This window comes from Saimiri boliviensis, chromosome 3 (assembly GCF_048565385.1).
Source record: "Saimiri boliviensis isolate mSaiBol1 chromosome 3, mSaiBol1.pri, whole genome shotgun sequence".
NCBI lineage: Eukaryota > Metazoa > Chordata > Mammalia > Primates > Cebidae > Saimiri > Saimiri boliviensis.
Window position 1 is genome coordinate 94,487,469 of NC_133451.1, and position 12,900 is coordinate 94,500,368.

At 35.6% G+C, this 12,900-nt stretch overlaps 1 protein-coding gene across 5 annotated transcripts in view; it reads left to right on the forward strand.

Moving 5' to 3' along the window:
- Nucleotides 1-12,900, forward strand: part of BANK1 (B cell scaffold protein with ankyrin repeats 1) — a 311,287-nt gene that overhangs the window by 20,100 nt on the left and 278,287 nt on the right. Inside the window, exon 1 of one of the 5 annotated variants that reach the window (XM_074396503.1) lies at nt 6,566-9,872. The exons of the other annotated variants lie outside the window; for them this stretch is intronic. The gene's annotated coding sequence lies outside the window, so the exon portion shown is untranslated. Of the gene's footprint in view, nt 1-6,565; nt 9,873-12,900 lie in introns of those variants that run through there. 5 annotated transcript variants of the gene reach the window in all.

The following is a 12,900-nucleotide window of genomic DNA, read 5'->3' on the forward strand; positions in this document are numbered from 1 at the left end:
TGAAATTTCTTTAAAGGGGTTTGCTAAAGTTGTGTTTTAATCAGTTATATTTCTAAAATGTGGCATCCTATGTATTTCTGTACATAACAAGACCCTTGAAAGAAATTAGTGCCACTGTAGTAATCAGATACTTGCCAATGTAATTAAGTTGCAAGATCTCATTACAGTTAGTCAGGAGGGTATTTGTTACATCCCTAACTTATATACTTTAGTAATACGGACTAAAAAGTGTTCATTGTACAGTTAGATCTGCCTAAATCCCATGAAAGGAATTCAAGCAGTAAAAAGACATTTTAAAATCTTTTAAGTGTTCTATTTGGGTCATTGCTCTCAAGTCATGATTAGGCATACTGTCTCTTTTCCACCACTGCTACCATCTCGTGTTCTGGAAAGAGTTTGAATTGAGGAATAAGAGAACAAAGAAGCAAAGAAAACACCAGCACGGTTTTCTTTTTCTCAGAACTGGGACAGCAAAATTAGATTTGCTGGTGAAACTAAAGTTTTTTCTCTTTTTAATCTGATCAGCTGGTCATATGCTGTTGTCCGTTGGGAACCTCAAGAAAGGGACTGGAGTTTTATTTCATTTTGTCAATAATATTGTCTGCAGTATGGTTTGATACTTGAAGTATAGTTGGCAGTAGATGATGTGAACTTAAGTCCAGCTTAATGACTTATTATTGGTGTGACCTTGGGCAAGTCTCTTAAACTTTCTAGCTGTGGCTTTTCAAGTTTAAAATTTTTGTGTTTTCATTAACTTGAGTTAAAATTATTTTTCTTAAACTGTAATACTAAGAATGCTATAAAAGCACACCATGATATTCATGTGAATGCACTTTGTGTATTATTACTATTGAATGGAATCCAGTGTACATTGAAATGTGGCACATTTATTATATAATGGAATGTAAAATTACTTTTTAGCATAAGAGTTCACAGACATGTATTGGGTATAGGGGTGAGGACTGAGCAATAAAAGACCCTCTTCAGTATTTGAGTTGTTAAGCAATATTAAGATATATGACAAAAGAATAAGGGAAAAGAGAAATCAGATATTGCCTTTATTGCTGATGAAGCTGATAATTGGCTCACATGGCTTATATCTGTGAGAAAGTGGAGTTTGTAAAGTGAAATCCTAAAATTAGAGAGATATACCCACCGAGCCACAGGAGACCCTGGACCATAGATCAAGAGCTGACAGAACATATGCCCTCATGCTACAGAAGCTTAACAAAATAATTATAGGTAAAAATTGGGACACTGACTTTAAGCATATACTGAATCCTGACCCTCCAGGGTATTTGCCTTCTTTTATACAGATGTAATAAAACTGGAAATATCAAAATTGAGGAGTAAGTAGAAACTACTTACTAATTTATCACAAAATATGTGAAAAATGCACCTGGGATTTTTAAACATATTTCATTTTGAGGTCTGAATACTGCAGTCTACATTTATTACTGGTTAAAATGTCAATTATTTCTTCAAAAATAATTTTAATTTTTCAATTATACCAATATCTACTAAGTAATTTAAAAAAGATTCTATTTTCAAATCAGAGTTGTAGTGAAATTATTATTGTTTGATATAATAGATTTGGATCAAGTTATGATGTTATATATTTTTAGGGTTAAAAAATATATCTAAAAGTTAATTGAGTTTAAAATATATTTTAAATGTTTAAAGTACTCTGTTAAGAAGTTGCCACCAGAGTTCTAGACATGTTTTTTTTTATCGGATTTTATGATTTTCACTAATTTTTTGTCACACTCTTGTTTTTTATACTCAAGAGTTTCAAGGTACAATCTACATAAATAAAATGTGTTTTTCTAAAAGATTTTTTAGAAATTTAGACACTTTTACAAACCATTACAGATATTTCAATTTAGTCCAGTAACATAACAATAATATCTGTGTTCCATGTCTTCAAAATATCTACCCTAACTACCCTAACTTTTATGTAATTTTATGTTTTTCCTTGAAATGAACTTTATGTTTGTGGAAAGTGCTTTGCCACAGGACGAAGAATTTCCAAGATGAGTTTTCCTTCAACCATATGGAAATTCCATTTGACCCAGCAATTCCATTACTGGGTATATACCCCAAAAAACGATAAGCTGTTCTATTATAAAGACACATGCACACATATGTTCATTGTGACACTGTTTACAATAGCAAAAACCTGGAACCAACTGAAATGCCCATTGATGATAGACTGGACAAGGAAAATGTAGGACATATACAACATGGAATCCTATACAGCCATGAGTTTGTGTCCTTTGTAGGGACATGGATGAATCTGGAAACCATCATTCTCAGCAAACTGACATAAGAAAAGAAAATCAAACAGCACATGTTCTCACTCATAGGTGGGTGTTGAACAGTGAGAACACATGGACACAGGGAGGGGAGCATCACACACTGAGATCTGTTGTGGGGAGCTAGGGGAGGGACAGTGGGGGGTGGGGAGTTGGGGAGGGATAACATGAGGAGAAATGCCAGATATAGGTGATGGGGAGGATGGCAGCAAACCACATTGCTATGCATATACCTATGCAACAATCCTGTATGATCTGCACATGTACCCAGAACCTAAAGTACAATTTAAAAAAATCCAAAAAAAAAAAAAAGCTTATAAAACTTTGATCCTGTTGCAGCTTCATTTATAACTCTAAAAGTCTTCAGTGGGCATTTGTTGATCACTGATGTGGTGAAAGTCTTTTTATGCAGGTATAATTACTCACAAAGGAAAACTGAGAAACATGAGTTCAAGTCTAATTTGTCTTATCTGTCACAAAAGGCATAGGCTTGTATTTCCTAGCTATATTTTCTTGTTTTGTAATTTAGTTTTTATATTTAATTGTGAAATGAAATGAACATATCCTTTCCCATTTCTTCTTATTTTGTTCAATGTATGTCCATCCCTAGCTCAAGCCATCTTTTCTCTAAATCAAAGTGGGCCCTCAAATATATTACATGAACTTCTGTCAACTGGAAGAATTTCCTTTTGCCATGAGCAGGGCCGTAATGTAAAAACCATTCACTTTGGACTGATGCCAGTATATTTTTCAGAATGGTTCAGAAACTAATGTCATGCTTATTTCTTTTCTGTTAACAGGTTTAGTAATTTCTCATGAGGCTGCAGATGTATATTGAGGGAGGAATGGTAAAGCAGTAAAACTGGGTATCACAGAAGCTTAAGCTATAGGCTCATGACATTTACTTGTCCCATCTAGAATTGCCAGAGTCTGGTTTTGTATACATCATAACAATTTTCTAATGGAATATTACTTCTCACAACCAAGTTATAATTTGGTGGATCACATAACACCTAGTTTATGAATGGCCAGTTAGACTACATAAACACTTGGCATCATATAAGCAGACATTAATCGTTATCGGGATCTGATAATAACTCAAAAGTTAATTTTCAAATAGAAAGGAGTCAATGGAAGAATAAGGAATGCTATTGCTCCAGAATTTCAGGGGTACGTGTTGTGGATCTCCTGTCAAGAGTTGCCAGAAACTCAATAAAGCTTTTTAAAAATCTCAAAGGACAATGTAGTGCACACTGCAGCCTGATTGTATAGTAGAGTCCTTGTTTGCTCTGGGCCCTACTCAAAACTGGTATTGTTATTGGTTGCCTGGTACATGGGCCCAAATATGTTTGATCCCTTCAAAATGCAGAGGCCCACCAAATGGTGAGATTCAATAATTTTTATACCCAAAGGAGTATAAATTGTTCTATTATAAAGACACATGCACATTTATGTTTATTGCAGCACTGTTCACTATGGCGAATTTATAAAATCAGCCCAAATGTCCATCAGTGATAGACTGGATAAAGAAAATGTGGTACATATACACCATGGAATACTATGCAGCCATAAAAAGGAATGAGATTATGTCCTTTGCAGGTACATATCTGGCACTGGAAGTCATGATCCTTAGCAAATGAATGCATGAACAAAAAACCAAATACTGAATGTTCTTGCTTATAGGTGGGAGCTAAATAATGAGAAAGCATGGAGACATAGAGGGGAGAAACACACACCAGGGCCCATTGGAGGGTGATGGGTAGGAGGAGGGAGAGGATCAGGAAGAATAACTAATGGACACTGGGTGATTAATACCTGGGTGATTGGATGATATATGTAGCAAACCACAATGGCATACGTTTACCTATGTAACAAAACTGCACATCCTGCACATGTACCTCTGAACTTAAAAGTTGGAAGTAAACAAAATTGTCTTTCAGCATACAAGGCTATCCTGATATGCTTGAAATGAAGCTTGTCTAACCTGCAGCCCAGGACAGCTTTGAGTGTAGCCCAACACAAATACGTAAACTTTCTTAAAACATTATGAGATTTTCTTGCAATTTTTTTTTAGCTCATCGGCTGTCATTAGTGTCATTTTATATGTGGACCAGGAAAGCCACAAGAATGTACACCCCTGCTAAACCATTGGCTGTCTAGTAAGATTGATGATATTTCAGGTTCCTGAACTTCAACATGGTTTAGCCTTCACACTCTGACACAAATTATTATATTATCACAACTAGAACATTTGCCATTTTGCTATGAGAAAATTTAATTATTCAACCAATTTTATATTTTACATATACAATTATACACTGTATGGCATATAGATACCATCAGTATTTATACAGATGTTGTTATGTCATGGAGCATAGCCTTGAAGTAAGTCAGTGTGAGGTTACTGCTGTTGACTGCAAATTGATTATTATCTTTATTCATTGCAATTATAAAGAAAATAATGACTTGATCAATATCTGTCTATAGTTTTCATGGACTAGTTGATTTCCTCCAGTAAATATGTCATCTGTCTAATAGCAGTTAATATCTACACCTGATTATGTTTATGAAAATCAGCAGTTATTTTATAAGGCCCTTTGGCTTTTGTTCTGGAAAACTGGAGAGTTCAACAGAGTTGTGAAGAAATAACCACAGTTATATCTTCGTCTTCCAAGTCTTTGATGATGGCAATAATCTGTAGTTCCTTCAGGAACGTAGTACAGGAGTTCCCCTTCCCTGTGGTTTTGCTTCTTGTGGTTTTAGTTATCTGTTGTCAGCCATGGTCCAAAAACAGTAACATATTGTGAAAGGAAGAGAAAGAGAGACCACATTCACATAACTTTTACTATAATACATTATTACAGTTGTTCTATTTTATTAATAATTATTGTTGCAAGGCTCTTACCATGCCTACTTTATAAATTAAACTTTATCATAGGTATACATTTATAGCAAAAAGGCTTAGTATTTATAGAGTTTCATGCTATCTGTAGTTTCAGGGATCCACTGGGGGTCTTGGAAGGTACTCTCCATGAATAAAGAAACATTACTGTATTTTTGGCCTTTTTTTTTAGTTTACTGTGACAATAGGATTCAACAGTTTCAGATACATATATTTTGCCTTTCCTATCATAACAGTCCTCATTCTCTGTTAGGATTCTGACATTTGCTATGGATATGCATTTTCACCAAGCATTTCTTGCTTAAAAAATAACCACAGGATATCTCTGTGGTACTCACATGGACCCACTAGAGTTATCATATATACTCAAGGCAAGATGTCATTTGTTATTATATCTGAATTCTATAAATTCCCCCAAAATACCACAGTGGTATTCTCAGTCTCTGGGAATTTTTATCAGTTAAGACCAGTAACTAATAATTGCTAGAAGATATTCCTGAGTATTCTCAGTATGATTTTTTCCCTAGTACACATGCTTTCAGGTCACTCTGACAAAGGCTTTGAGGAAGATTTATGGTATCCATGTTTAGCAGCATAGAAAAACCCTTTTTCAAAGGGACCTGAGCTCCCCTCAGTCAAAGTTCTCCATGTCTATGGGGAGCAGTTTGTGAATTTCCATTATGGAAACTCAGCTAAGTTTCTGCACCCCAAACGAGAATTGTTTTGCTTATAAAGGTGATCTAGAACCGTTATAGGCTGTACATTTTATGTTTACATTACATTTTAATCTGTATTACAAATATGTACACTACATATTTCTTTCCTAAGGACCCTCAAATCAATTAGATACCACCACAATACCTGCAGTGAAAAACACTTTGATTAATTATATCGTCCCTAATGATTGAGTGTTACCATTTGTTCTCTATCAACCCAGACTTCATTATTCTCCATCGACATCAAAAGTTTAGTTCAAAGGTCTAAACCTAACATTGTGTCTATGCTACAGAAGACACAACACAGCACTTTTCATAAATACATTTCTTAACACTAGCGAAGGGAACATCAGAACACTCTAGTGTAGAGGTCAGCAAACAGTAGTCAATAGATGGAATCTAGCTGGTGTCCTGTTTGTGTATTACCTGTGAGCTAAGAATGTTTTTTTTAATTGCATTTTAGGTTTTGGGGTACATGTGAGGAACATGCATGATTGTTGCATAGGTACACACATGGCAGTGTGGTTTTCTGCCTTCCGTCCCCTCGCCTGTATCTGTCATTTCTCCCCATGCTATCTCTTCCCACCTCCCCACCCCCCCATAGCTCCCCCTTTTCCCCCTAACGGACCCCCGTGTGTAGTGCTCCCCTCCCTGTGTCCATGTGTTCTCATTGCTCAACACCCGCCTATGAGTGAGAATATGCAGTGTTTGATATTCTGCTCTTGTGTCAATAGCAAAGACCTGGAACCAACCCAAATGCCCAACAATGATAGACTGGATAGGGGAAATGTGGTACATATACACCATGGAATATTACACAGCCATCAAGAATGGTTTTTACACATTTGAAGTTGTAGAAAAGAAGAGGAGGAGGATAAAAAGCAGAAGAAGGAGGAGGAGATTCCAAGAGCCCTACAAAGTCTAAAATATTTAGTATCTTTACAGAAAGTTTGCCTACTGACCCCTGCTCCATGTCATAGCAGGGAAATTCTGGCATTACAGCCTCATTGATTGTAGGACACAGTGAAATCCAAGCTTTAATTAACCATTCTAATAGGCTGTTATTACCACAGCAGGTACTTGAGATAACACATTAAATCCTGAATGCTGTTTGAATACAACCATATGGATAAATTCAGTCAGATCCAATCTTTTGATTCATCTTTCTCAGTCTAATAACCCTTAAAATTTATTCTATACATACTTTCCAAACTCATGCTCATACATGTTGGCAATATCCATGAACAATTTCTGAATATTAAATAGTTGTTGTGGAATTTTCTCTCTTCACTTGTGGGATATAACTCTAGTCATTGATTCAAGAGGCAACCAGTAAGTGATGTTGGCGTATGTACTAAGAAAACTTGACATTACTTGTAAGAGAGTTTCCTTAAGTGAAGTTTTTAAAAATGTTCCTTTTGTCAACTTTTATTTTAGATTAGGGGCTATGTGTGATGGTTTGTTACGTAAGTAAATTCGTGTCATGGGGGTTTGTTTTACAGATTATTTCATCAACCAAGAATTCAACCCAGTACCCAATAGTTATCTTTTCTGCTTCTCTTCCTCCTCCCACCTCCACCCTCAAGGATACTCCAGTGACTGTTATTTCCTTTTTTGTATTCATAAGTTCTTATCATTTAGCTCCCATTTACAAGTGAGAACATGTGGTATTTGGTTTTCTGTTTCTGCATTAGTTTGCTGAGGATAATAGCCTCCAGCTCCATTCATGTTCCCACAAAATACATCATTCTTTTTTATGGTTGTATAGTATTCCACTTTGTGTGTGTGTGTGTGTGTGTGTGTGTGTGTGTGTGTGTGTGTGTGTGTCTCACATTCTCTTTATCCAGTCTCTCACTGATGGGCATTTAAGTTGATTCCATGTCTTTGCTATTGTGAATTGTGCTGCAGTGAATATTCATGTGCATGTTGTCTTTATGGTAGAATAATTTCTATTCCTCTGGGTGGGTCAAATGGTATTTCTGTCTTTAGGTCTTTGAGAAATTGCCATGCTACTTTCCATAATGGTTGAAATAATTTACATTCCCACCAACAGTGTGTAAGTTTTCCATTTTCTCCACAATCTCACCAGCATCTGTTTTTTTTTTTTTTTTGACTTTTTAAAATAGCCCTTCTAACTGATGTGAGATGGTATCTCATTGTGCTTTTGACTTACATTTCTCTAATGATCAATGATGTTGAGCTTTTGTTCATATGATTGTTGACCACATGTATGTCTTCTTTTGAAAAGTCTCTACTCATGTCCTTTGTCCATGTTTTAGTGGGGTTGTTTGTTTTTTCTCTTGGAAATGTGTTTAAGTTCCTTTTAGGTGCTGGATGTTTGTCCTGTGTCAGAAACATAGTTTGCAAAAATTTTCTCCCATTCTGTAGGTTGTCTGTTCACTCTGTTGATACTTTGTTTTGCTGTGCAGAAGCTTTTATTTAATTAGATCCCATTTGTCGATTTTTGCTTTTGTTGTGATTGCTTTTGGTGTCTTTATCATGAAGTCTTTGCCTATTTCCATGTCTAGGATGGTATTGCCTAGGTTGTCTTCCAAAGGTTTTATAGTTTTGGGTTTTATATTTAAGTCATTAATCCATCATGAGCAGAGTTCTGTGTATGTTTTGTTTGGGTTCTTTTTGTTTGCTTAATTTTTTGCATCAAGGAGGTATAGTGAAGCATTCAAATAACAGCAAAATTTTTTTTACTACACCAGTGAGATAAGAGAAAGGAAGGTGGTTACTGGAGTTGCATGAAAACCAGAGCCATGAAAGAAAAGTCATAGAAAAATGACCAGGCAGGAAAGCAGCCACTGTCCAGACTAAAATGGAGAAGTGGGTGGGAGGGCCAACAGAAAACTCTATTATTCTTTGTTCTCATCTGATATTCTGATGGTGCTTTCAATCAAGGTAGGCAGGAGAGCCTGAGTAATATAATCCATAAGAGCCAGCCTCTAGTAAAGAAAGCAGCCTGGGGAAATCACAAAAAATAGTAAGATTCTGAGATAATTTTTGACATCGAATTGGAGAAATGAAAAGTACTTGGTGAAGTGTGGTGGCTCATGCCTCTAATTCCAACACTGTAGGAGGCCTGGGTGGGTGAATCAGTTGAGCCCAGGAGTTCAAGACCAGCTGGGGCAACATGGTAAAACTCTGTCTCTACCATAAAAAAAATACAAAAAATTAACCTGGCATGGTGATACATACCTGTGGTCCTAGCTACTTAGGAGGCTGAGATGGAAGGATCACTTGAGCCTGGGAGGCAGAGGTTGCAGAAAGCCGAGATTGTGCCACTGCACTCCAGCCTTAGTAACACTATATGAGATGATGATGTTACCATATTTTATTGATTCTATTATTCAAATTCTCTAAACTTAAAATTTATCTTTAAATTTGTAGCAAATTTAACACAAAAACTTTTTTTGTAATTTTTGATCACAGCATTCTCTTCCTAAAGAAACAAAATAATGGGTGGTCTTATGGTCAGTGTTGTCTTGGAATCAATAATTTTATAGAGTAATGGCAAAAGACACAGATGTTGCAGGAATAGAATTCCTCATCACTAAGTACAAAATATGTTTAAATCTTCACAAACATACAGAGTCTTTAATATTTATTAAATGAACTATTAACAACATGTACCAATTGAAGTCTCAATAGTTTAATCTGTGTTCTTGAGTGAGTGTATAAATAAAACGAAAAATGCCCAAAGAAATGCAGAAATTAGGAAAAGAAAACTAATTTGGCTATTCTATATTCCAGATAATGAGCTCTTGGTTCAGTTAAAATGATCATATTATAATAAAGACTTTGAATGATTCATCCTAAATGATTAAGTGGACTACAGAGGCAATATAACAGTTGTATTGAGCTAGGTGGCCTGCATTTGGATATCAGCTGAGCTGCCTACTATGTGTTAATCTTGAGCAAGTTAATTAAATGGTAAGTTAATTATCTGCAATTTCCTCATCTGCAAAATGATTATAAAAACAGCACTTACCTTGTAGGATTTTTGTGAGGATTTAATAAATCTTTTAGAGCAATCCTTAATACACAGTAAGAGATCCCCCAGGTAGTAAGGGTAGTACCCATTAGTTATTTTTCCTGATCTCCTCCATTGACCCACCCTATTAAAGGCCCCAGTGTGTGTTGCTCCCCTCTATGTTTCCATGTGTTCTTATCATTTAGCTTCTACTTACAAGTGAGAACATGTGGCATTTGGTTTTCTGTTCCTGCATTAGTTTGCTAAGGACAATGGCATCGCCTCCAGCTCCATCCATGTCCCTGCAAAGAACATGGTCTCATTAATTTTATGACTACATAGTATTCCATGACATACATGTACCACATTTTCTTTATCCAGTCTATCATTGATGATATTTAGGTTGATTCCATGTCTTTGCTATTGCAAATAGTGATGCAATGAACATGCATTTACATGTCTTTATAACAGAATGATTTATATTATTTTGGGTATACACCCAGTAATGGGATTGTTGGGTTGAATGGAATTCTGACTTTAAATCTCTGAGGAATTTCCACAATATATTCCACAATGGCTGAACCAATTTACACTTCCACCAATAGCATATAAACCTTCCTTTTTCTCTACATCTGTTATTTTCTGCCTTTTTAATAACAGTCATTCTGACTGGTTTTGATTTGCCTCATTGTGGTTTTGATTTGCCTTTCTCTAATGATCAGTGATGTTGATCTTTCTTTTATTTGATTGTTGCCTGAATGTATATCTTTTAAAAAGTGTCTGTTCATGTCCTTTGCTTACTTTTTTAAGGGTTTTTTTTTTTTATCATAAGTTTGTTTACATTGCTTACAGATGCTAGATATTAGATATTTGTTGTATGCATAGTTTGCAAAAATGTTCTCCCATTCTGTAGGTTGTCTGTGTACTCTGTTGATAGTTTCTTTTGCTGTGCAGAAGCTCTTTAGTTTAATTTAATCCTATTTGTCATTTTTTTGCATTCGTTGCAGTTGCTTCCTAAAAGCCATTTCTGACACAATTCCTTTCTCAAATTGTCACTCTCATTTCTTCTTCTTTTAATACAAATTATCTTGTAAACTTGGAAAGGAGCAAGATGTTCTCACCATATATATATATATATATATATATATATATATATATATATATATCTCGATAAGAAAGTATTTTCAAAAAAACCTTTTATTTCCCATTCCAATGTATATAAATAATGCAGACAATATAGAAACTTAATAAATAATTACTTATTTTAGGAATACATATATTTACCTTTGTATACCTTTTTATTGTGGTAACATTTTGAGAAACTTTTGAGTATGGACTTTCTCCTTTCAGATGTGGACACCTTACTAGAAAGATCTACTATTTCCTAACTCCTGTTTTCCATGCTTTGTAATAAGCACTTTGTATGATTTTTTTCAGTTAGTACTTTCAACAACCCTATTAGGTACTTTTGTTTTATTCAATTTTAGGAATGAGCCGACTAGACCTAAAAGTGATTAGAGATGAGATTACAACATTTTTAGTTTATATATCCAGGGTTAGGAGGACTTCACAAAATAATACTGCAACAATTAATCCCATGCTTTTTTACGTAGAAAAAAAAATCCCTTCTGTGGTTGCTCTATGAAACATAAAAGTATTTGCATCTTAGAAGAAAGTGCAAAATTCTGAATTTGCATAAAAATGTTGCTGGCTGTCCTTTACCATAGCTTAAAAGCATAATCTTAAAAATATGTGGCCGGGCGCGGTGGCTCAAGCCTGTAATCCCAGCACTTTGGGAGGCCGAGGCGGGTGGATCACGAGGTCGAGAGATCGCAGACCATCCTGGTCAACATGGTGAAACCCCGTCTCTACTAAAAATACAAAAAACTAGCTGGGCATGGTGGCGCGTGCCTGTAATCCCAGCTACTCAGGAGGCTGAGGCAGGAGAATTGCCTGAACCCAGGAGGCGGAGGTTGCGGTGAGCCGAGATCGCGCCATTGCAGTCCAGCCTGGGTAACAAGGGCGAAACTCCGTCTCAAAAAAAAAAAAAAAAAAAAAAAAATATGTGTTGGTACCTTCCTGCATTTGAAAGAAAGAACTAAGTTAAATAATGCATGTGTATAGAACAAAAGTCCTGTAGTAGACTTGGAAAAATTGACTTGAGCATAGGTAGTTTGAGGATGAGTCCATGAAGCACTAGTGAGAGAATGGAGAATGTGAGATAAGAAAGAAAGAAAAGACAATGTGTGTATTAAGAAGCAGAATAATGCAGTGAGGAGGTACAATTCAATATCATTGGGACTCTCCGATTACTGTATAGAACAAACTTCAGAATTTACCCATTGCAGGTCAGATAAACTGAGTTATTTACAGATTTACTTCTATTCCTCATTGCCTGAGGTTGTCCCCCTATTCTTGGTGAACTAAATCCCTGGCACTAATGAATGGCTGGGCAGGTGCACAGGCTGAGGAAGTACTCTTAGCACCAGAGAAGGTCCTCAGGCAGTAAAGAGAGGTCAGAAGTGGTCAGTGTGCTTAATAACTGACCACTAAGCTATAGCTGGTGGTCTAGGAAGATGTGCAATGTGTATCCACAGCACCCAGTACACAGATACATACAGATTATACAGGAAACACTTCATATATGAGTATCTTACTATGAATAAGCGGAATTAGCAACTCTCCTAGAGGAGAAATATGACTTATGGTCTGTTTCACTACATTAAAACCTTTGAAAAATACTGTTTTCTTCCCATATTGTACTAGAAATAACAGCACAAAGTTGGAATGTAAAACCAATTGAGTAATACTTAGAGTAGAATTTAAGTGATATGTGTGTGTGTAATTATCTCAAGTGTAATGTTCATGTTGTTACTACTGAATCTATTATGGCTGTAACTCTTTTTTTTTTTTTTTTTTTTTTTTTTTTAATTTTCTGCTTTCTTTTCTTCTGCCTTTTGGTTACCAGTTAGAAAAATGTAACATTGA